Source organism: Cherax quadricarinatus, chromosome 15 (assembly GCF_038502225.1).
Source record: "Cherax quadricarinatus isolate ZL_2023a chromosome 15, ASM3850222v1, whole genome shotgun sequence".
Lineage (NCBI taxonomy): Eukaryota > Metazoa > Arthropoda > Malacostraca > Decapoda > Parastacidae > Cherax > Cherax quadricarinatus.
This window is the reverse complement of record NC_091306.1, coordinates 6,887,514-6,911,272: the sequence shown is the minus strand read 5'-3', so window position 1 is coordinate 6,911,272 and position 23,759 is coordinate 6,887,514.

Genomic DNA, 23,759 nt, shown 5'->3' with positions numbered 1-23,759 from the left:
GTGTTATTTGGCTCTGATTATTATTATAATCAAAAAGAAGCGCTAAGCCACAAGGGCTATACAGCTATTTGGCTCTGAGAACACCGGTGAACACTGTTCTTCCCTGTTCTTCTTTCTCTTAACTGCAAAAGTTATGCAAGAAATTCACCTCAGAAAATATTTTGTTCGGGATTAACGTCAAACATTTTGTTTACGATTAAAATCGAGACAAATCGCCAAGTTACGTTTTCAGATTTATTATTTTTCTGTAACACAACCCGGAGATCCCCAACACTTCCCTACTACATAACCCGGAGATCCCCAACACTTCCCTACTACACAACCCGGAGATCCCCAACACTTCCCTACTACACAACCCGGAGATCCCCAACACTTCCCTACTACACAACCCGGAGATCCCCAACACTTCCCTACTACACAACCCGGAGATCCCCAACACTTCCCTACTACACAACCCGGAGATCCCCAACACTTCCCTACTACACAACCCGGAGATCCCCAACACTTCCCTACTACACAACCCGGAGATCCCCAACACTTCCCTACTACACAACCCGGAGATCCCCAACACTTCCCTACTACACAACCCGGAGATCCCCAACACTTCCCTACTACATAACCCGGAGATCCCCAACACTTCCCTACAACACAACCAGGAGATCCCCAGCACTACCCTACAACACAACCAGGAGATCCCCAACAGTTCCCTACAACACAACCTGGAGATCCTCAACACTTCCCTATAACAACCCGGATACCTACAAAACAACTCGGAGATCTACAACACAACCGTGAGATCTACAACACTTCTCTAAAACACAACTAAGCGATCCCCAACACTTCTTCATTCGCACTAAAATCTATCTCCAACACAATTCCCTAAGCTTTTGTACTTCCAACATAATTCCCAACATCCTTCTATCGCCAACATTATTCTATCATCTATCTCCAGCACAATTCCCGATAGCAGACTGTTGCCAACACAATTTCCATCGTATTTCCATCTCCAACACAATTTCCATCGATCCCCAACACAGTTTCCATCAGTTTCCAACACAATTCCCATCGTATTTCCATCTCCAACACAATTCCCAGGAATCTCCAACACAACTCCCATCAATCTCCCACACAATTCCCACGGCATAACAAGCTAAAAAAAAATTCCCCAATGCACAGCTAACAAATCTCTAGTTCCCTGTTTACACAATTTCCCCGCCAACACAAAAGAAAAAAAAACGAAAAAAGGAGAAATGGCCAATCAAAAAAAAAAAAAAAGTATATTGGTGCAAATTGCACAGCCGTGTTGCAAAAGGTGAGTTTCCTGTCTCGTGGGTTTGTTCATGATTGTCAGTGGCTGTTGGTGGCCGGCCTGTTCGTGGCTGTTGCTGGTGCTGCTGCTACTTCTTGTTGCTGGGTATGTCCGTGGCTGCTGCCGCTCTGGGTCTGTTCGTGGAGCTGCTGCTGCCCTGAGTCTATCACTAGTTGTGCTTCTTGCAAAGCCCAACCTAACTTAACAACACAGGAATCACATGACTTCATTGTCTACCTAATTTAATCTCAAATAAGTTACACTTCCATTTCTCAAGTCACTGTGTCACACAATATATATATATATATATATATATATATATATATATATATATATATATATATATATATATACATATATATAATTTTAAGTCGTGTGTGTTAGAAGTGATCAAGATTCCAGGACCGGAACTTTTTCTGATAAATATGTCCTAGTGTTTGCTCAAGTGTCTTTTTGAACCAAGTCTCGGTATTAGTTAGCAAGGTTTATACCTGTGGACTCCTGTTGCTTATTCTTGATATAAATCCCAGTAATTTGTTCGCCTTATTGCGTACACTTAGGCATTGCTGTCTTGGTTTCAAGTTGCTGCCTACCATAACTCCCAAGTCTTTTTCGCATTCTGTATGGCCAAGTTCTGTATTGTTTAGTTTATAAGAGCTAGGGTTATTTACATTAGCGAGCTTTAGGACTTTGCATTTATCTATATTGAACTGCATCTACCACTTCTTTTGATCGTGACGTGAGCTTGTCTAAATTCTCCTGAAGTTCAGTGGCATCATCAGAATCAGTTATCCTGTCTGTTTTTGTGTCGACAGCGGATTGGCTCATATCACCTGTTATTCCTTCGTCAAGGTCAATGAATATCATAAACAACAACGGACCTAAAACTGATCCTTGTGGAACGCCACTTTTGACAGATCCCCCTACTCAGAATTCAGTCCATTTAAGCAAACTCTCGCCTTCCTGTTGGTCAGCCATGACTTGATACATGACAGGACTTTTCCCCAGTGCCATGAACTGCCACTTTTTAAAGTCTTTCGTGTGGTACTCTTTTAAAAGCTATACTACTAAAATCCAAATAAATATATTCTGTATCATGATCAAATGCTTTACTGAACAAAAGTCAGTAAATTAGTTAGGCAGAACGGCCCCTCATGAATCCATGCTATCATAATTAATGCTTATCAAGATGTAGAGAAACTCACACGGCAACACTAAACAAACAGCACAAAACGAAACGATAGAGGATAAACTTTAAAGCCTAAAATTAGAATAAATATAGAAGTATACCCACCTAGACGAGACATCAAGTAGTTCGTCGGTCTTGTCCAGTGGGACCCAGCAAATCTTAAAAGTAAACACAAGACCTCAAAATTTAACACATTTCAATAAGGACAATACAATATTTTTTACGATTTCAGAACCTAATTAAATACTATTTTAAACATTGAAATAATCATACAGTAACATTATATAAAATTCTTAATGCTGTAAATAAACGCAATCTTTAATATTATAAAAACAAAATAAAAATAATAAGACAAAAATTCTATAAAATATAATAGAAAAAAATTAGAGTGAAACTTAATATGAAAATCAATTCATCTCTTCGCTATCGACAATTTGCCATAGTTTACCATCGAAGAAATACACAAGAAGCCTGACGCTATATACAATAGTTTTCATCTCTTGTAATGTTAATACATTCTCCAAAATTTTCCTGAAATTTCTATTTTAATCTTCTTTAAAATATTTTGTTGGTATACAAAGACATCATAAGTATGTTGTAAATCGTATTTACTGAATTTTCTTAGTTGAGTTACTCATGAGGGAAACAATTTTAAAAATGTTTTAAAATCTTGTCTTATATTTTGTAATATATTTTAGATTCTGATGAAGGATGAAGAAACATTCGAAACGATAATAAACTGAAGATAATAAACAGCAAGATATTCTGGACACTGTTCGTGAGCAATTTTATAAACATGATTTAGCTTCAGTTGTTTTACTCTGTCTTCAACATTCAGCAGTTGGATATGCTGAATGTTGAAGACAGAGTAAAACAACTGAAGCTAAATCATGTTTATAAAATTGCTCACGAACAGTGTCCAGAATATCTTGCTGTCAATTTTGTCAAGGTTGGGAACCAAAGCAATCATAGTACTAGGGGGAGAGAGCACAACTTTGTAGTACCCACAGTCAGTGGCCAGGCTTCAAACACCTTTTATTGTACAGCAATAAAGGAATGGAACAGACTACCCACAAATGTCAAGGCCAGTCATAGCTTGAACCAGTTCAAGAAGACTGCCAAAAAGTGTCTGATGAATGAAGCAACAGAAAGGGAGGGGAATGATTTTCTATTTTTTAGCTAAAATACGTGTAAATTTTACCTTATCCCTAGTAATGACCCTTGTATTGTAGATAGTCGTAATGACCCTCGGGTAGTAGATAGTCTTAATGACCCTCGTATTGTAGATAGTCTTTTTAGTATGATAATAAGATGTTATCTTCATTATAGAATAATAAGAAAATATTATAACCTTTATATTATAATAATAAGGTAAAAGGACCCCAATGGAAATAAGTCACTCTGTCTGACTTTTTTGGGTTATCCTAGGTTCTCTACACATATGCTGCTATGTATGATAATTCTATGTAACTGTATTGTGTATACCTGAATAAATTTACTTACTTACTTACTTACTTAATCGTGTTTGCATGAGGCGAGAGAGAGAGAGAGAGCCAGGCAGCCAGGAAGCTTACAGCACTTCGTCGTATCTCGCATCTGCTTGACAGTAGGGGTTGCAAGATTCTGTACGAGGCACAAGTACGCTCACACCTTGAGTATGCTCCACTTTCTTGGTTTGCCTGCCCCCCCTCTCATCTGCGACTGCTTGACAGAGTAGAGAACAGAGCAAGACGTCTCATCTCTCGCCTGGACCCATCCTGGATAGATCTGTCATTTCAGCAGAGCCTTCAACATAGGAGGGATGTGGGTGGCCTTACTGTTATGTACAAGGCCAATATTGTCAAAGTACCACACTTGGATCCACTTCGAGGACACCGTGAAACAAGCTTTTATACCACAAGACGGGCAGAAAGCAGCAACTTCACTCTGGCTGTACCCTTCTCCAGAACATCACTTCATCTGAGATCATATATACCCAGGATGACTCGAGTATGGAACACATTCGTACAGCATAATGATGTCAACAAGATAAAGTCAGTTGATCAAATGAAAATGTTGGCCCACAGATGGCTCCAACTTCATCCTGCTCCCTACTTGTATGTCTCATAACAATAAAAATGCTTTCAAATGAGCTGACGTAGGTAACAGCTCTTAGTTTGTCAGTATAGTTAGGAATCCTTAACCTGTAAATAGCTTGTCAATAAAGCTAGGGATCCTTAACCTAACCTTGTCAAACCCTGTGTAAGAGAGAGAGAGAGAGAGAGAGAGAGAGAGAGATCCCTGGGAGGAGGCTGATGAAGAGTACTGAAGCACAGTTGGGGGTCCCACAGGAGAGGCACTGACCAGAGGCAGCAGTAATCAGCAGGTCCGCTGATAAATATCTCTGTGGAGATTATTATTATTATTAAAGATTAGCCGGTATTCTCCCGGCCCGGGCCTTTTCCAAGTGGTGGCCCGGCCTTGGCTCCCTCTTTAGGGAGTGTCTGAGACCTAAGTCTCCCATGGGAGGAGGCACAAGTACCTCCTCATCTTTTGGACCAACTGTCCCCAGGCCTAGCCACAAGCTAGGCCTCTCTGGTCTGCCATCCCCGCCACAAGGGGGCAAATGGGAATGACAGTCTTATGAGCTAAAGGCTCGGACTCAGGCACCTACCCTACCCTAGAAGGGTTAGGCATGGTGTCGATCTCTGTGGAGATTTTTATGCAAATGTCTCGGCTTAAAGTACTGTTGATCTCGCTAAATCATCCCTGAAGCCTAGCAGATAGTGAATGCTGGCTGATTCTGTCATCATTTCTGAAGCCTGGCAGATGATTGTGATTGATGGATGATGCTGTCGGGAAATACATGTATATATGTCGTGCCGAACAGGTAAAACTTGCGATTGTGGATTAAATAGCAATGCTCTTATTGCCGAATAAGGCAAGCGAAAATTTAAGTATGCAATAATTTCCCAAAAATCATTTTGAACCTAACGAAAAAATGTATTTCATTGTGTTTGTTTATTATTAAATTATTGTAAACTTACCTAAAATATATTTAGTTAGATTAGGCTAAATTAAATTGCGCTTATTATAATAAGGTTAGGTAAGTTTTCTAAGGTTCTTTTGGTACAAAATTATTAATTTTTACATAAACATAAATGAAAAAAATATATATCTTTAAATATTACATAATATGGTACAAAAGATTTAAGAGATATGTACATCGACACCATGCCCAGCCCTTCTAGGGCAGGGTAGGTGCCTGAGCCGGAGCTTGGAGCTCACAAGCCTGTCATTCCCATTAGCCCCCTTAGGGCGGGGATGGCAGACCAGAGAGGCCTAGCTTGTGGCTAGGCCTGGGGACAGTTGGTCCCAAAGATGAGGAGGTACTTGTGCCTCCTCCCATGGGAGACTTAGGTCTCAGACACTCCCTAAAGAGAGAGCCAAGGCCGGGCCACCACTTGGAAAAGGCCCGGGCCGGGAGAATACCAGCGAATCTTTAATAATATTAATAATAAGAGATACATTGTTAATATAAAGATGACACATACAGAACATGAGGTGTACATGAGATACATGTCTAGTACATACTGTTATGTGTTTGTCACTGATTATAATGAGAAAATCTCGTCACTAGGTCACTCTCCCTGAGCCGTGAGCTTTATCATACCTCTGCTTAAAGCTATGTATGGATCCTGCCTCCACTACATCGCTTCCCAAACTATTCCACTTCCTGACTACTCTGTGGCTGAAGAAATACTTCCTAACATCCCTGTGATTCATCTGTGTCTTCAGCTTCCAACTGTGTCCCCTTGTTACTGTGTCCAATCTCTGGAACATCCTGTCTTTGTCCACCTTGTCAATTCCTCTCAGTACTTTGTATGTCGTTATCATGTCCCCCCTATCTCTCCTGTCCTCCAGTGTCGTCAGTTTGATTTCCCTTAACCTCTCCTCGTAGGACATACCTCTTAGCTCTGGGACTAGTCTTGTTGCAAACCTTTGCACTCTCTCTAGTTTCTTTACGTGCTTGTCTAGGTGTGGGTTCCAAACTGGTGCTGCATACTCCAATATGGGCCTAACGTACACGGTGTACAGGGTCCTGAATGATTCCTTATTAAGATGTCGGAATGCTGTTCTGAGGTTTGCTAGGCGCCCATATGCTGCAGCAGTTATTTGGTTGATATGCGCTTCAGGAGATGTGCCTGGTGTTATACTCACCCCAAGATCTTTTTCCTTGAGTGTGTATGTGTGTGTGTGTGTGTATGTGTGTGTATGTGTGTGTTAGTGTATGTGTGTGTGTGTGTATGTGTGTGTATGTGTGTGTGTATATGTATGTGTGTGTGTATGTGTGTGTGTATGTGTGTATGTGTGTGTGTGTGTGTGTGTGTGTGTACTCACCTAGTTGTACTCACCTAGTTGAGGTTGCGGGGGTCGAGTCCGAGCTCCTGGCCCCGCTCTTCACTGATCGCTACGTGTGTGTGTGTATGTGTGTGTGTGTGTGAGTGTGTGCGCGCAGATGATTTATAGATGATGGCACACTAGCAGGCACGAAGGAATCCCTTCTAGATGACGTTACACAGGAGACAACACTGGGACAGGAAATGGGTCTCATCCAGAATCCATCCAAAAGTGAGATCATCTCAGTTAAACAAGTGAGATAAAAATTAACAGGAGCATCAGTCATTGCCCCCACAAACAGCGTCTTGCTTGGAGCACCTCTGGGAAGCGATGCCATTGACACAATTCTCAGGAAGAAACTGGAAGAGTTGAGAAGAAAGTGCTTGAGTCTTCCCAGGTTAACATATTTCCTAAGATGTGCACCTTCATATGATAACCCTATACTGCACGAATATGACAGTATCCTGAGGCAGATTTTTTCGAAAGTGCTTAATCTTACTCTACAAGATGGGAAGTGGGACCAAGCTACACTTCCATTTAGACTAGGAGGCACTGGTGTCCGCAAGTCATCACAGATGGCGCTACCCGCTTTCCTGTCCTCATGCGTTACATCCAGAGGGCTTGTAGCAGCGATTCTCCCTGAACATCTTAGGGACAAGATTGGAGTCCATGACCAAAAGTTCGTTGACGGAGTCATGATCTGGCATAATCTAAATTACTCTGAAATTAGACCTGCGCCCCCCCTCCCCAACAACTACAAACAGTCACACTGGGATGGCCCAATAGTGGAGAACATAGCCTCAGCAATATTTCAGAGTGTGTCGGGGAAAGATAGAGCCCGCCTTCTGGTGGGGCACTTTCTGTTATCTGTTCCCAACTCCAGCCTTGGCACACACCTCGACCCACAGACCATCCGCATTGGTGTTGCCCTTCGACTTGCCGCCCTTATTCTCGCCGAACACAGGTGTATTTGCGGCAGTGAAGCGAGAGACCGATTTGGGTACCATGGTCTTGTGTGCCGTAAATCCGAGGGAAAGACTGCAAGACATGAAGAGGTTAATAACATTATCAAGAGGAGCCTCACAACAGCTGGATGTCCAGCAATAAGAGAGTCACCCCAACTATGTAGATTTGATGGCAGCCAAAAGCGTTCAGATGGCATCACCCTTCAAGCCTGGAGAGATGGCAAGCAGGTGGTGTGGGACTACGCATGTGCATCTACCTTAGCTGATACCTATCTCCAATACACCAGGGAGGAAGGAGGAGCAGCCGCCAGCTTCAGGGAGTCCCAAAAGCCTAGAAAATACGTACAGAAAACTTGCCCATCAATATATGTTTGTTCCCATAGGCTCAGAGACCCTTGGCTCATGGGGAAAGAATGCATCTAAGTTCTTTAAGGAACTAGGCAAAAGACTCATCAGGGTAACTAGGTTTCCCAGGGCAGCTAGTTTTCTGATCCAGCGACTCAGCGCTGCTGTTCAGAGTGGTAATGCCTGCTGTATCTTGGGCACGCGCCCCAGCTCTGAGGAGCCGGATGAGATTTTATCATTATAATAATCAGTGACAAACACGTAACAATATGTACTAGACATGTATCTTATGTACACCTCATGTACTGTACATGCCATCTTTATATCAACAATGTATCTGTTAAGATGGGGTGTTAGGGAAAATGGAAGATTCAAACGGCTTCAGGAAGAAATCCAAATATTCTTCCTTGAAACCTTTTTATCCACTTCTCCGAGGCTATGGGTCCCACAATTTCTACAAAACATCTGGTGGACAATGGGCTTTCAATCACAAGTACACCGGACACTGTTACCAGAATGAGTCCATGAAGACACCTTGCTCCTGGCTCTATTATCACTGTAAATGATCCAACTCTCATGCACACTAGATAAGTGGGCTAACACGAAGGGTGAATGCAGGGCCCCTGGATATATAACACCTTAACAGGATCGTAGACTACAACGGCGACACTCATGCTCTCTTCCATCGTCATATACTGCAATCAGGTCCTTACCCATCTTGTACGAAGTATGGGGCTGCAATTTGTTTAATGAACAAGATGAGAAAGAAAATGGACTTAGTGGCGACTTCCCTTGGTATTTCACCTAGTGTTGGGTGTCATGGACTCTTGGTGGTGTCTTGGACTTGTAGTGGTGTGAGGCCAGGACACTTTGTCCTGCTTAATCAGAGCTGCCGCCTTATCAGAATATCATCAAAAATCATTATACTCAACACTTAGCACACTGGTAATGTCTTCCACATCAAGAGCTCACTCTCAGAATATGCATTCTGGCTTAGGTCCAGAAAATCCATTGATTACACTTAAATAAGTATTGGTTTTTAATAATCCAGAGAAACGTCAGAGGACACAGTAAATAGAGATGCCAGGTCTTCTCTCTTTAATACGTTCAGGGAGATGTACTAAATTAAACTCCATGATTGCGTTATCACATCCGGCCTTGGTCTATCTTCTCTGGTGCCTCACAAAAGCTTCCCTCTAGATATTCAAACACCCTGACAAGCCTACATTAGGTGACCCAACTCGGGTGCGCTTGTCAGACACTGCCAGTGGTGAGAGCTAATTAATCACTCTCATTATGTCAGAATGTCAGTCACTCTGACATAAGCTCAACAATGCTCTGAAACCCCACTAAACAAATTAGGTCTGAGGCTCTTATTTTGCAAGTGCTACCTTACGAAAGCAAGAGACTCAGAAAACGGTGCAACATGAACCGAATGCAAAGCAGGGGTGTCGTAAGAAAACACAGTAAGTGTCTGGGGCCCAAGACTGTTCAACAGTCTCCCATCGTACATAAGGAGGGTTAACCGATAGGCCCCTGGCTGTCTTCAAGAGGGAGCTGGACAGATACCTAAAGTCAGTGCCCGATCAGCCAGGCTGTGGTTCGTACGTTGTAGTGAAATCAGAGGTTGCAGTAAGTAAATTAAATACAGTGTGCCGCTACACTTTTATGATAGTTACATAGTGGGAACACCAGCAGTGCGTAGCTACACAGTGGGAACACCAGCAGTGCGTAGCTACACAGTGGGAACACCAGCAGTGCGTAGCTACACAGTGGGAACACCAGCAGTGCGTAGCTACACAGTGGGAACACCAGCAGTGCGTAGCTACACAGTGGGAACACCAGCAGTGCGTAGCTACACAGTGGGAACACCAGCAGTGCGTAGCTACACAGTGGGAACACCAGCAGTGCGTAGCTACACAGTGGGAACACCAGCAGTGCGTAGCTACACAGTGGGAACACCAGCAGTGCGTAGCTACACAGTGGGAACACCAGCAGTGCGTAGCTACACAGTGGGAACACCAGCAGTGCGTAGCTACACAGTGGGAACACCGGCAGTGCGTAGCTACACAGTGGGAACACCGGCAGTGCGTAGCTACACAGTGGGAACACCAGCAGTGCGTAGCTACACAGTGGGAACACCGGCAGTGCGTAGCTACACAGTGGGAACACCAGCAGTGCGTAGCTACACAGTGGGAACACCAGCAGTGCGTAGCTACACAGTGGGAACACCGGCAGTGCGTAGCTACACAGTGGGAACACCAGCAGTGCGTAGCTACACAGTGGGAACACCAGCAGTGCGTAGCTACACAGTGGGAACACTGTTTTCCCTGCCATATTCCATTACACATGATGGGTCATACACATTAAGTGTTTAAATCTGTCAATCCTAGCTGGAAGACCTCATTAATGTCAGCCTGGGCTGGGAGACTTCAGTATTGTCAGCCTGAGCTGGAAGAGCTTAGTAGTGTCAGCCTGACCCGGGAGGCCTCAGATGGTCGATGAGGATATCGTCAAGTATACCAATAAAGGCTTCGTTCCAGCAGAACTGGAGTTACTGCCGCTTGGGAATTACTTTCCCTCAGGATGCCATTTCCATACATAGGCGAAATGACAACCATATTTACGTCTATAAATATATGTATAGATGTTTATGTATAAATAGACATATTATAAACTCATTGTAGCAATAACATTGCAGCAACCAACCTAAACATCACGGAGAAAACTTCAGCGAACATCATGAAGGATATTATACTTTTCTTCCCTCATAATAACTTCACAAATCTTTAGCAAATCTTCGCGTTTCCTGAGACCAAGTTTACTTAGACAACCAAACCACAGAGAACGATTCAAACCTTACAGAGCTTTACCAGTTTAGAGGGGAAACGTAGTCACTGTTTATGTCTGATCTACACATAGTTTATTGCTTCTCAGACAGAGAGGCAAGTCTTGCCTCTCAGACAGATATGCAAGTCTTGCCTCTCAGACAGATATGCAAGTCTTGCTTCTCAGACAGATATGCAAGTCTTGCCTCTCAGACAGATATGCAAGTCTTGCCTCTCAGTCAGATATGCAAGTCTTGCCTCTCAGACAGATATACAAGTCTTGCCTCTCAGACAGATATGCAAGTCTTGCCTCTCAGACAGATATGCAAGTCTTGCCTCTCAGAAAGATATGCAAGTCTTGCCTCTCAGACAGATATGCAAGTCTTGCCTCTCAGACAGATATGCAAGTCTTGCCTCTCAGACAGATAGGCAAGTTGAAGATTGAGACATTTATGCAACATATGGGAATCTTTGTTTAGGAAACGTTTCGCCACACAGTGGACATCGACTCCAGGCTGAGGGACTGATTACCTCAAACTCCTCCTCTCCTTACACCTTTCTGCTTTGTACTGGACTGATGAAGCCACTGTGTGGCGAAACGTTCCCTAAATAAAGATTCCCATATGTTGCATAAGTGTCTCAATCTTCAACTTGTCGGTGTTCAAAACCATTCATCACAGATATGCAAGTCTTGCCTCTCAGACAGATATGCAAGTCTTGCCTCTCAGACAGATAGGCAAGTCTTGCTTCTCAGACAGATATGCAAGTCTTGCCTCTCAAACAGATATGCAAGTCTTGCCTCTCAGACAGATAGGCAAGTCTTGCTTCTCAGACAGATATGCAAGTCTTGCCTCTCAGAAAGATATGCAAGTCTTGCCTCTCAGACAGATATGCAAGTCTTGCCTCTCAAACAGATAAGCAAGTCTTGCCTCTCAGACAGATAGGCAAGTCTTGCTTCTCAGACAGATATGCAAGTCTTGCCTCTCAAACAGATAAGCAAGTCTTGCCTCTCAGACAGATAGGCAAGTCTTGCCTCTCAGACAGATATGCAAGTCTTGCCTCTCAAACAGATAAGCAAGTCTTGCCTCTCAGACAGATATGCAAGTCTTGCCTCTCAGACAGATATGCAAGTCTTGCCTCTCAGACAGATATGCAAGTCTTGCCTCTCAAACAGATAAGCAAGTCTTGCCTCTCAGACAGATAGGCAAGTCTTGCTTCTCAGACAGATATGCAAGTCTTGCCTCTCAGACAGATATGCAAGTCTTGCCTCTCAGACAGATATGCAAGCCTTGCCTCTCAGACAGATAGGCAAGTCTTGCTTCTCAGACAGATATGCAAGTCTTGCCTCTCAGACAGATATGCAAGTCTTGCCTCTCAGACAGATATGCAAGTCTTGCCTCTCAAACAGATAAGCAAGTCTTGCCTCTCAGACAGATAGGCAAGTCTTGCTTCTCAGACAGATATGCAAGTCTTGCCTCTCAGACAGATATGCAAGTCTTGCCTCTCAGACAGATATGCAAGTCTTGCCTCTCAGACAGATATGCAAGTCTTGCCTCTCAAACAGATAAGCAAGTCTTGCCTCTCAGACAGATAGGCAAGGCTTGCTTCTCAGACAGATATGCAAGTCTTGCCTCTCAGACAGATATGCAAGTCTTGCCTCTCAGACAGATATGCAAGTCTTGCCTCTCATACGGCAACAAAATTAAGGCTCACCTTAAATAAACAGGGCAGGACTATGGTGCACGATACTGCAAAAACTGATCCAATATATATATAGATCAGGACACTGAGCTGATTAGAAGCAAAACAATGCACTGTACACCATCCCATTTAATAAACAGAGGTCTTATTTAACAGTGCATAAAAGAAACAATTAAATTTGAACGTTAGGGAGGACTGAAGGCAGCAGAATGATGAGGAAACGAGAGAGGAAGAGGTAAACAGATGATGGTGATGTGTGAGTGTGGGAACGGGGTTAGTGTGTGGGCATGAGGGAGGGTGAGTACATACCTGGTCCTGGAGTATATCTCCTGGAGAGGGTTTCAGGGGGTCAATGCCCCCGGGACCCGGTCTGAGACCTGGCATAGCTGGTTGGTACCCGGGGCGTTAGTGAGACCCTGGTTTGTAATCGCGAAATCCAGGTTGGTGGACACGAGACACGGATTCATAAACGCTAGATCGGGTTTCGTTAACGACACTCTGGTTGGTGGATACGAGACCCGGGTTCGATAAGGAAGCATCATGGGAGTAATGGGTGTCCTGGGACCAACAGATTGTATGTGACGCTACAACAAATGGTGTCTATTGAGGGGGAAGGGATGTGGGGGAGGAAGGGAGGGGAAAATGGGGAAATCCAACTGGGACCGGTAGGATATCCTAATTGACCAGATGAATTTATTGGAGGGGATAGGGAGTATGGTGGAGGGTGTGGTGGAGGGTATGGTGGAGGTTGTGGTGGAGGGTGTGGTGGAGGGTGTGGTGGAGGGTGTGTGGTGGAGGGTGTAGTGGAGGGTATGTGGTGGAGGGTGTGTGGTGGAAGGTGTGTGGTGGAGGGTGCAGTGGAGAGTGTGTGGTGGAGGGTGTGGTGGAGGGTGTGGTGGAGGTTGTGTGGTGGAGGGTGTGATGGAGGGTGTGTGGTGGAGGGTGTGTGGTGGAGGGTGTGGTGGAGGGTGTGTGGTGGAGGGTGTGTGGTGGAGGGTGTGTGGTGGAGGGTGTCTACCTGGAGTCTACCTGGAGGTTATTCCGGGGATCAACGCCCCTGCGGCCCGGTCCACGACCAGACATCCCGGTGGATCAGGGCCTGATCAACCAGGCTGTTACTGCTGGCCGCACGCAGTCCAACGTACGAACCACAACCCGGCTGATCCGGCACTGCCGGTGTGGTGGAGAGTGTGATGGAGGGTGTGGTGGAGGGTGTGTGGTGGAGTGTGTGTGGTGGAGGGTGCGTGGTGGAGGGTGTGGTGGAGGGTGTGGTGGAGGGTGTGGTGGAGGGTGTGTGGTGGAGGGTGTGTGGTGGAGGGTGTGTGGTGGAGGATGTGTGGTGGAGGATGTGTGGTGGAGGGTGTGTGGTGGAGGGTGTGTGGTGGAGGATGTGGCGGAGGGTGTGGTGGAGGGTGTGGTGGAGGATGTGGTGGAAAGGAAGATCACACCCACTTGGGCACCCCGGGGTAGAGGAAGACCACGCCCACTTGAGCACCCCGGGGGAGTGCAGGATACACAATATACACGAGTGAATACACCAAATGAAGTAGAGGAGGATTTGTTGTGTCGAGGATTAATTCTGTGGAGGATATGTTATGTGGGAGATTTATTGATCGTGTGGAGAATTTGTTGATTATCTACCTGTAGAGTGGTCCGGGGGTCAACGCCCCCGCGGCCCGGACCATGAGCAGGCCTCCAAGTTTATCAAGGCCTAATCAACCAGGCTGTTACTGCTGGATGCACACATGCAATTCAACATACAAACCACAGCCCAGATTTGTTGAGAGGGGATCAAGACTGTTCAACTCACCCTTTCCCCCAGCATACATAAGGGTGTGTACCAGAAGACCCCCCGGGGGTTCTCAAGAAGGAGCTGGACAGATACCTGGAGTCGGTGCCGGATGAGCCGGGCTGTGGTTCGGACGTTGGACTACGTGCGGCCAGCAGTAACAGCCTGGTTGATCAGGCCTTGATCCACTGGGAGGCCTGGTCGAGGACCGGGTCGCGGGGGCGTTGATCCCCGGAACACTCTCCAGGTAGACTGTGTGGAGGATTTATTGTGCTGAGGATTTGTGTGTAGGATATGTTGTATGAAGGAATTTTTGTATGGAGGATTTATTGTGTGGAGGATTTATGGTGTGGTGGAAAGTAATTCAGAGAGAGAGAGAGAGAGAGAGAGAGAGAGAGAGAGAGAGAGAGAGAGAGAGAGAGAGAGAGAGAGAGAGAGAGAGAGAGAGAGAGAGTGAGAGAGAGAGAGAAATCTGGCCTAGCTGGTGGAAGGTAATCCTGAGAGATGGGGAAGTAATGGAGAATATAATAAGGTGAGTGCCAGGCTGGGGATTACGTGGCCCCGGCCTGATGCCTCCCACCCCTCTGGCTCCTCTTTTTTATGAGCCCGTGAGAGGGGAACTTTATGTGAGGGGAAGGAGAGGTAGGGAGCGCTGAGCTGGTGTGAAGGAGGGAAGATGGGAGGGGGCGCATAGCTGGTGAGAGGGAGGTAAGAATGAAGGGAAGGAAATGAAAGGGGTGGAAAGATGAGAGTAGGGAGGTCGTATGAAGAGATAAGAAAAACAAGTGAGAGAGAGAGAGAGAGAGAGAGGAAGGATGAAGCAGATAATAAAGAGGGCAATGAAGAGGAACAGGTCATAAGGAAGACAAATAAACATTGCAAGTGAAAAGGGAAGGTGAGACTAACTTGCTGTGGGAGTAAGAGTGTACAAAAATGCAGAATCACACACAAGTTTGTGTCCAGGAAAACTCTGCTGCTGATTCCCAGGAATAATTATAAATTACACAGTATCATCTTATGTCTTCTATTAAAATCGCTCGCCTAATAAAAAAAAAAGCTTATGCTTACCTGGAGTTCACCTGTAGCCACTTCCAGTGGTCACCGACACAACTTTTCACTGTAGCAGCCCCCGATTTCACTCTGTTTTACTATTGCTCTTCGGGTTTTATTTGTGAGGAAGTTAAAAATGCATCTGGTCATCATCTTCTCAAGTTGTGACTGACGCGTGCAATGACTCCATGGTCACACTTATCAAAGGTTTTCGCAAAGTCAGTGTGTACTACATCTGTCTTTTGTCTGTCTTCAAGAGCATCCAAGACCACGTCATAATTGTCCAGCAGTTATAAGAACATAAGACAGAAGGAACACTGCAGCAGGCCTACTGGCCTATGCGAGGCAGGTCCAAGTCCCCCAAGGCAGCAGTGTGACCTGAACTAAACCCATATTGACCTGGGCTCTGCAACTGCCGTGATTACATGCGAATGAAACCCTTCCAAAGATCTTGATAATGAGGGATGTTGGAGCTCTTGATCTACCATCCCATAATGCCAAGATCTTTGAAAGAGTCATGCCACCAGTTGCTTTCTTTCTGGAATGTGAAAGTGAGCAATATTAAGTGAAGAAAAAAAAGATAGATTGATGAGTTGGTCTGGAGAAACTTTAAAAGAACAAATACCTTGTTTATAGTACGAAACATTGTGGAAACTGCTTGAAGTATTGTGCATTTTTTTTGGTTCACTGGTCCTAGTGTTTAAGACTTAATACTTTCCCAGGCCAGTGATGGGAGATTATTTCCAGCCTTCCCAGGCCAGTGATGGGAGATTATTTCCAGCCTTCCCAGGCCAGTGATGGGAGATTATTTCCAGCCTTCCCAGGCCAGTGATGAGAGATTATTTCCAGCCTTCCCAGGCCAGTGATGGGAGATTATTTCCAGCCTTCCCAGGCCAGTGATGGGAGATTATTTCCAGCTTTCCCAGGCCAGTGATGGGAGATTATTTCCAGCCTTCCCAGGCCAGTGATGGGAGATTATTTCCAGCCTTCCCAGGCCAGTGATGGGAGATTATTTCCAGCCTTCCCAGGCCAGTGATGGGAGATTATTTCCAGCCTTCCCAGGCCAGTGATGGGAGATTATTTCCAGCCTTCCCAGGCCAGTGATGGGAGATTATTTCCAGCCTTCCCAGGCCAGTGATGGGAGATTATTTCCAGCCTTCCCAGGCCAGTGATGGGAGATTATTTCCAGCCTTCCCAGGCCAGTGATGGGAGATTATTTCCAGCCTTCCCAGGCCAGTGATGGGAGATTATTTCCAGCCTTCCCAGGCCAGTGATGGGAGATTATTTCCAGCCTTCCCAGGCCAGTGATGGGAGATTATTTCCAGCCTTCCCAGGCCAGTGATGGGAGATTATTTCCAGCCTTCCCAGGCCAGTGATGGGAGATTATTTCCAGCCTTCCCAGGCCAGTGATGGGAGATTATTTCCAGCCTTCCCAGGCCAGTGATGGGAGATTATTTCCAGCCTTCCCAGGCCAGTGATGGGAGATTATTTCCAGCCTTCCCAGGCCAGTGATGGGAGATTATTTCCAGCCTTCCCAGGCCAGTGATGGGAGATTATTTCCAGCCTTCCCAGGCCAGTGATGGGAGATTATTTCCAGCCTTCCCAGGCCAGTGATGGGAGATTATTTCCAGCCTTCCCAGGCCAGTGATGGGAGATTATTTCCAGCCTTCCCAGGCCAGTGATGGGAGATTATTTCCAGCCTTCCCAGGCCAGTGATGGGAGATTATTTCCAGCCTTCCCAGACCAGTGATGGGAGATTATTTCCAGCCTTCCCAGGCCAGTGATGGGAGATTATTTCCAGCCTTCCCAGGCCAGTGATGGGAGATTATTTCCAGCCTTCCCAAGCCAGTGATGGGAGATTATTTCCAGCCTTCCCAAGCCAGTGATGGGAGATTATTTCCAGCCTTCCCAGGCCAGTGATGGGAGATTATTTCCAGCCTTCCCAGACCAGTGATGGGAGATTATTTTCAGCCTTCCCAGGCCAGTGATGGGAGATTATTTCCAGCCTTCCCAGGCCAGTGATGGGAGATTATTTCCAGCCTTCCCAGACCAGTGATGGGAGATTATTTCCAGCCTTCCCAAGCCAGTGATGGGAGATTATTTCCATCCTTCTCAGGCCAGTAATGTGATGGGAGATTATTTCCAGCCTTCCCAGGCCAGTGATGGGAGATTATTTCCAGCCTTCCCAAGCCAGTGATGGGAGATTATTTCCATCCTTCCCAGATCAAGGATGGGAGATTATTTCCATCCTTCTCAGGCCAGTAATGTGATGGGAGATTATTTCCAGCCTTCCCAGACCAGTGATGGGAGATTATTTCCAGCCTTCCCAAGCCAGTGATGGGAGATTATTTCCATCCTTCCCAGATCAAGGATGGGAGATTATTTCCATCCTTCTCAGGCCAGTAATGTGATGGGAGATTATTTCCAGCCTTCCCAGACCAGTGATGGGAGATTATTTCCAGCCTTCCCAGGCCAGTGATGGGAGAATATTTCCAGCCTTCCCAGATCAAGGATGGGAGATTATTTCCAGCCTTCCCAGGCCAGTGATGGGAGATTATTTCCAGCCTTCTCAGGCCAGTGATGGGAGATTATTTCCAGCCTTCCCAGACCAAGGATGGGAGATTATTTCCAGCCTTCCCAGGCCAGTGATGGGAGATTATTTCCAGCCTTCCCAGACCAGTGATGGGAGATTATTTCTAGCCTTCCCAGGCCAGTGATGGGAGATTATTTCCAGCCTTCCCAGACCTGTGATGGGAGATTATTTCCAGCCTTCCCAGACCAGTGATGGGAGATTATTTCTAGCCTTCCCAGACCAGTGATGGGAGATTATTTCCAGCCTTCCCAGCCCAGTGATGGGAGATTATTTCCAGTCTTCCCAGACCAGTGATGGGAGATTATTTCTAGCCTTCCCAGGCCAGTGATGGGAGATCATTTCCATCCTTCCCAGACCAGTGATGGGAGATTATTTCCAGCCTTCCCAGACCAGTGATGGGAGATTATTTCTAGCCTTCCCAGACCAGTGATGGGAGATTATTTCCAGCCTTCCCAGACCAGTGATAGGAGATTATTTCCAGCCTTCCCAGACCAGTGATGGGAGATTATTTCCAGCCTTCCCAGACCAGTGATGGGAGATTATTTCTAGCCTTCCCAGACCAGTGATGGGAGATTATTTCCAGCCTTCCCAGACCAGTGATAGGAGATTATTTCCAGCCTTCCCAGACCAGTGATGGGAGATTATTTCCAGCCTTCCCAGACCAGTGATGGGAGATTATTTCTAGCCTTCCCAGACCAGTGATGGGAGATTATTTCCAGCCTTCCCAGACCAGTGATGGGAGATTATTTCCAGCCTTCCCAGACCAGTGATGGGAGATTATTTCTAGCCTTCCCAGACCAGTGATGGGAGATTATTTCCAGCCTTCCCAGACCAGTGATGGGAGATTATTTCTAGCCTTCCCAGACCAGTGATGGGAGATCATTTCCATCCTTCCCAGACCAGTGATGGGAGATCATTTCCATCCTTCCCAGACCAGTGATGGGAGATTATTTCCAGCCTTCCCAGACCAGTGATAGGAGATTATTTCCAGCCTTCCCAGACCAGTGATGGGAGATTATTTCTAGCCTTCCCAGACCAGTGATGGGAGATCATTTCCAGCCTTCCCAGGCCAGTGATGGGAGATTATTTCCAGCCTTCCCAGGCCAGTGATGGGAGATTATTTCTAGCCTTCCCAGACCAGTGATGGGAGATTATTTCCAGCCTTCCCAGGCCAGTGATGGGAGATTATTTCCAGCCTTCCCAGGCCAGTGATGGGAGATTATTTCCAGCCTTCCCAGGCCAGTGATGGTTACCTGGAGGTTACCTGGAGGTTATTCCGGGGATCAACGCCCCCGCGGCCCGGTCCATGACCAGGCCTCCCGATGGATCAGAGCCTGATCAACTAGGCTGTTACTGCTGGCCGCACGCAATCCAACGTACGAGCCACAGCCCGGCTGATCCGGCACTGACTTTAGGTATCTGTCCAGAGATTATTTCTAGCCTTCCCAGACCAGTGATGGGAGATTATTTCCAGCCTTCCCAGGCCAGTGATGGGAGATTATTTCCAGCCTTCCCAGGCCAGTGATGGGAGATTATTTCCAGCCTTCCCAGACCAGTGATGGGAGATTATTTCCAGCCTTCCCAGGCCAGTGATGGGAGATTATTTCCAGCCTTCCCAGACCAGTGATGGGAGATTATTTCCAGCCTTCCCAGGCCAGTGATGGGAGATTATTTCCAGCCTTCCCAGGCCAGTGATGGGAGATTATTTTCAGCCTTCCCAGGCCAGTGATGGGAGATTATTTCCAGCCTTCCCAGGCCAGTGATGGGAGATTATTTCCAGCCTTCCCAGGCCAGTGATGGGAGATTATTTCCAGCCTTCCCAGGCCAGTGATGGGAGATTATTTCCAGCCTTCCCAGGCCAGTGATGGGAGATTATTTCCAGCCTTCCCAGACCAGTGATGGGAGATTATTTCCAGCCTTCCCAGACCAGTGATGGGAGATTATTTCCAGCCTTCCCAGACCAGTGATGGGAGATTATTTCCAGCCTTCCCAGACCAGTGATGGGAGATTATTTCCAGCCTTCCCAGACCAGTGATGGGAGATTATTTCCAGCCTTCCCAGGCCAGTGATGGGAGATTATTTCCATCCTTCCCAGGCCAGTGATGGGAGATTATTTCCAGCCTTCCCAGTCCAGTGATGGGAGATTATTTCCAGCCTTCCCAGGCCAGTGATGGGAGATTATTTCCAGCCTTCCCAGGCCAGTGATGGGAGATTATTTCTAACTCTGCTATTTCTGAATTTGTTATTTTTTTCGTTTCATTTTTACATAGAAAGAGAGAGATGAAGAAAGAGGCAATAAAGGTCAGTATAAAGAGATAGATAAATAGATAGATAGATAGATAAATAAATAAATAGAGAGAGAGAGAGAGAGAGAGAGAGAGAGAGAGAGAGAGAGAGAGAGAGAGAGAGAGAGAGAGAGAGAGAGAGAGAGAGAGAGAGAGAAAGAAAGAAAGGGAGAGAAAGAGAGAGACGGGGGAGGAAGGGGGGCCCCGGTTTATGGTGTGGGTGACGGGGCGTTCTATCACAAAACCGGCGTGAGGGTGCGAGCGAGGGGAAGGGGAGGGGAACAAGGAGAGACTACAAGACGAACTTGGGTAAACGAGGGGAAGTTTGGCTGAGGGGAGTGAGAGAGGTGGCTGTTTGTGAAGAAGTTTATCTTCCCCTCACCAGAGCCAAGAAGTGAGCCTGTCTACCTTTCTGCCTGTCTACCTTTCTGCCTGTCTACCTTTCTGCCTGTCTACCTTCCTGCCTGTCTACCTTCCTGCCTGTCTACCTTCCTGCCTGTCTGCCTTCCCGCCTGTTTGCCTTCCTGCCTGTCTACCTTCCTGCCTGTCTACCTTTCTGCCTGTCTACCTTCCTGCCTGTCTACCTTCCTGCCTGTCTGCCTTCCCTCCTGTCTGCCTTCCTGCCTGTCTGCCTTCCCTCCTGTCTGCTTTCCTGCCTGTCTACCTTCCTGCCTGTTTACCTTCCTGCCTGTCTACCTTCCTGCCTGTCTACCTTCCTGCCTGTCTACCTTCCTGCCTGTCTACCTTCCTGCCTGTCTACCTTCCTGCCTGTCTACCTTCCTGCCTGTCTGCCTTCCCTCCTGTCTGCCTTCCTGCCTGTCTGCCTTCCCTCCTGTCTGCCTTCCTGCCTGTCTGCCTTCCTGCCTGTCTACCTTCCTGCCTGTCTACCTTTCTGCCTGTCTACCTTCCTGCCTGTCTACCTTCCTGCCTGTCTACCTTCCTGCCTGTCTGCCTTCCCTCCTGTCTGCCTTCCTGCCTGTCTACCTTCCTGCCTGTCTACCTTCCTGCCTGTCTACCTTCCTGCCTGTCTACCTTTCTGCCTGTCTACCTTCCTGCCTGTCTACCTTTCTGCCTGTCTACCTTCCTGCCTGTCTACCTTTCTGCCTGTCTACCTTCCTGCCTGTCTACCTTTCTGCCTGTCTACCTTCCTGCCTGTCTACCTTCTTGCCTGTCTGTCAGCATAGTTGCTGATCCCTGTGTTATATAGCATAGCATATTAGTATCATCCATGTGCTTTAGATAGGAGATCCCTTGTAGGCCTGTGACTTTGTGTGACGTCACGGGATGCGCATGTGTAGGCTCGTTCCTCTGCCTCCCTCTCACTCGGCGGCAGACCATCCAGACAAGAACACGGCAAGGCTGGGCTCCATTCCTCATCATCTCAGTCTGACAATATATGTTACCATCCAACAAGTGTGTCTACCTTCAACCCTCGATATCTCCATTTAAGAACCCCTACGATATGTCTACCTTCCTGCCTGTCTACCTTCCTGCCTGTCTATCTTCCTGTCTGTCTACCTTCCTGCCTGTCTATCTTCCTGCCTGTCTACCTTCCTGCCTGTCTACCTTCCTGTCTGTCTACCTTCCTGCCTGTCTATCTTCCTGCCTGTCTACCTCCCTGCCTGCCTACCTTCCTGCCTGTCTACCTTCCTACCTCTCTACCTTTCTGCCTATCTGCCTTCCCGTCTGTCTGCCTTCCTGCCCATCTACCTTTCTGTCTGTCTACCTTCCTGCCTGTCTGCCTTCCTGTCTACCTTCCTGTCTGGCTACCTTCCTGTTTGTAAACCTTTCCGTCTATCTTCCTGCCTGTCTACCTTCCTGCTTTTCTGTCGGTCTACCTTCCTCGAGTTACCTGCAGTCTACTTGGAGGGTGTTCCGGAATGAGAAGGGAAAGGGGTCAACGCCCCCTCGACCCAGTTCATGAACAGGCCTCCCGGTGGATCAGGGCCTGATCAATCAGGCTGTTACTGCTGCTCTAGCTATAACGCCTCTTTCATTAAAAAAAAATGACTAGATCAAGTACAAATTTGTAAATATTTGAAACATTGGTTAATTTTGAAGAGTTAAGAAGTCATCTTCACTCAGTCAGAATAACATAATAACAATTAATAATAATAATAATAATAATAATAATAATAATAATAATAATAATAATAATAATAATAATAATAATAGGCACCAGTTTCTCCTCCCCCCAAAAATACACAAGAAATATATCACTATGGAAAGAGTAGGTGTTACCCACCCACCTTGTGGCAACTGCGAGAGAGTTCACATTGGCGAGACTGGGAGGAATTTAGAAAGCAGGACGCCAGGATGCAATTAGTTAGGTGCATGCGAGAAGAACCTGCAGTCTTCCAACACACATCAAAGTCTAGCAGTCACAACTGGGAAAGTGCAGCTGTTCCCACGAAAGTGGAAGGCGATAACAAAATGAAAACATCCCCTTAGAAGCAGCGGAAATCGATTTAGCAACAGCTACAAAATTCAGTGAAATAATCAAGTTCGTGTTGAGAAAGTACATCCCAGCGCATTAATTCGGGAAGTTCCTAACTATTACCACACATACTCAAGAGCTTCGTCACTACCTCCATACCCTCGCACTTATACTGATGACAATACGGAAATGACAGAAATATTGAAGTCTCAGTATGACTGCTCAGTGAGCCGTTAATCAGATTAAAAGTTAACAATCCGAACTAATTCTTCATGAACAAAACTCAAAACCTTCTCAAAGTCTCCAAAGTTTTTGACATAGCCCTTACCTCATCCTCATAGCTGACATAGACAAAGTCGTAAACCATAGCTATGTATCATCCTTTGTACAGGATACTAGAACTGACAGGAGAATGTCATTCACTGAGGACACTATAAATCTTCAAGCGGATCAACAACAAGTTTTCCATTGGGCCTCAGAAAACAGTATAATGTTCAATGAGGATAAATTTTAGCTACTCCATTATTAAAAAGGATTGAGGATATAAAAACTAGAACTAAGCATAAAAGTAATGCAAACTACTCAGTAGAGTTTAACACTAATGTAGACACCTTAGGAATGATAATAATGATGAATAATGAGAACCTTCAAAACAAGGAATGTCATGCTAATGATAACACTCTTCAGGTCACTTGTTCTCTCTCTAGACAGGAATATTTCTTTACGTTAACAGCCACTTTTAAGGCAGAGAAACTCCAGATCTAGAAAATGTACCAAGAAGGTTCACTATCAGCAAATGTTTAGCAAAGCATCTAAATTACTAGGAATGTTTGAAGACCCTTGACATGTATGCCTTGGAACGAGGCTAAGAAAGATGCATCATAATTT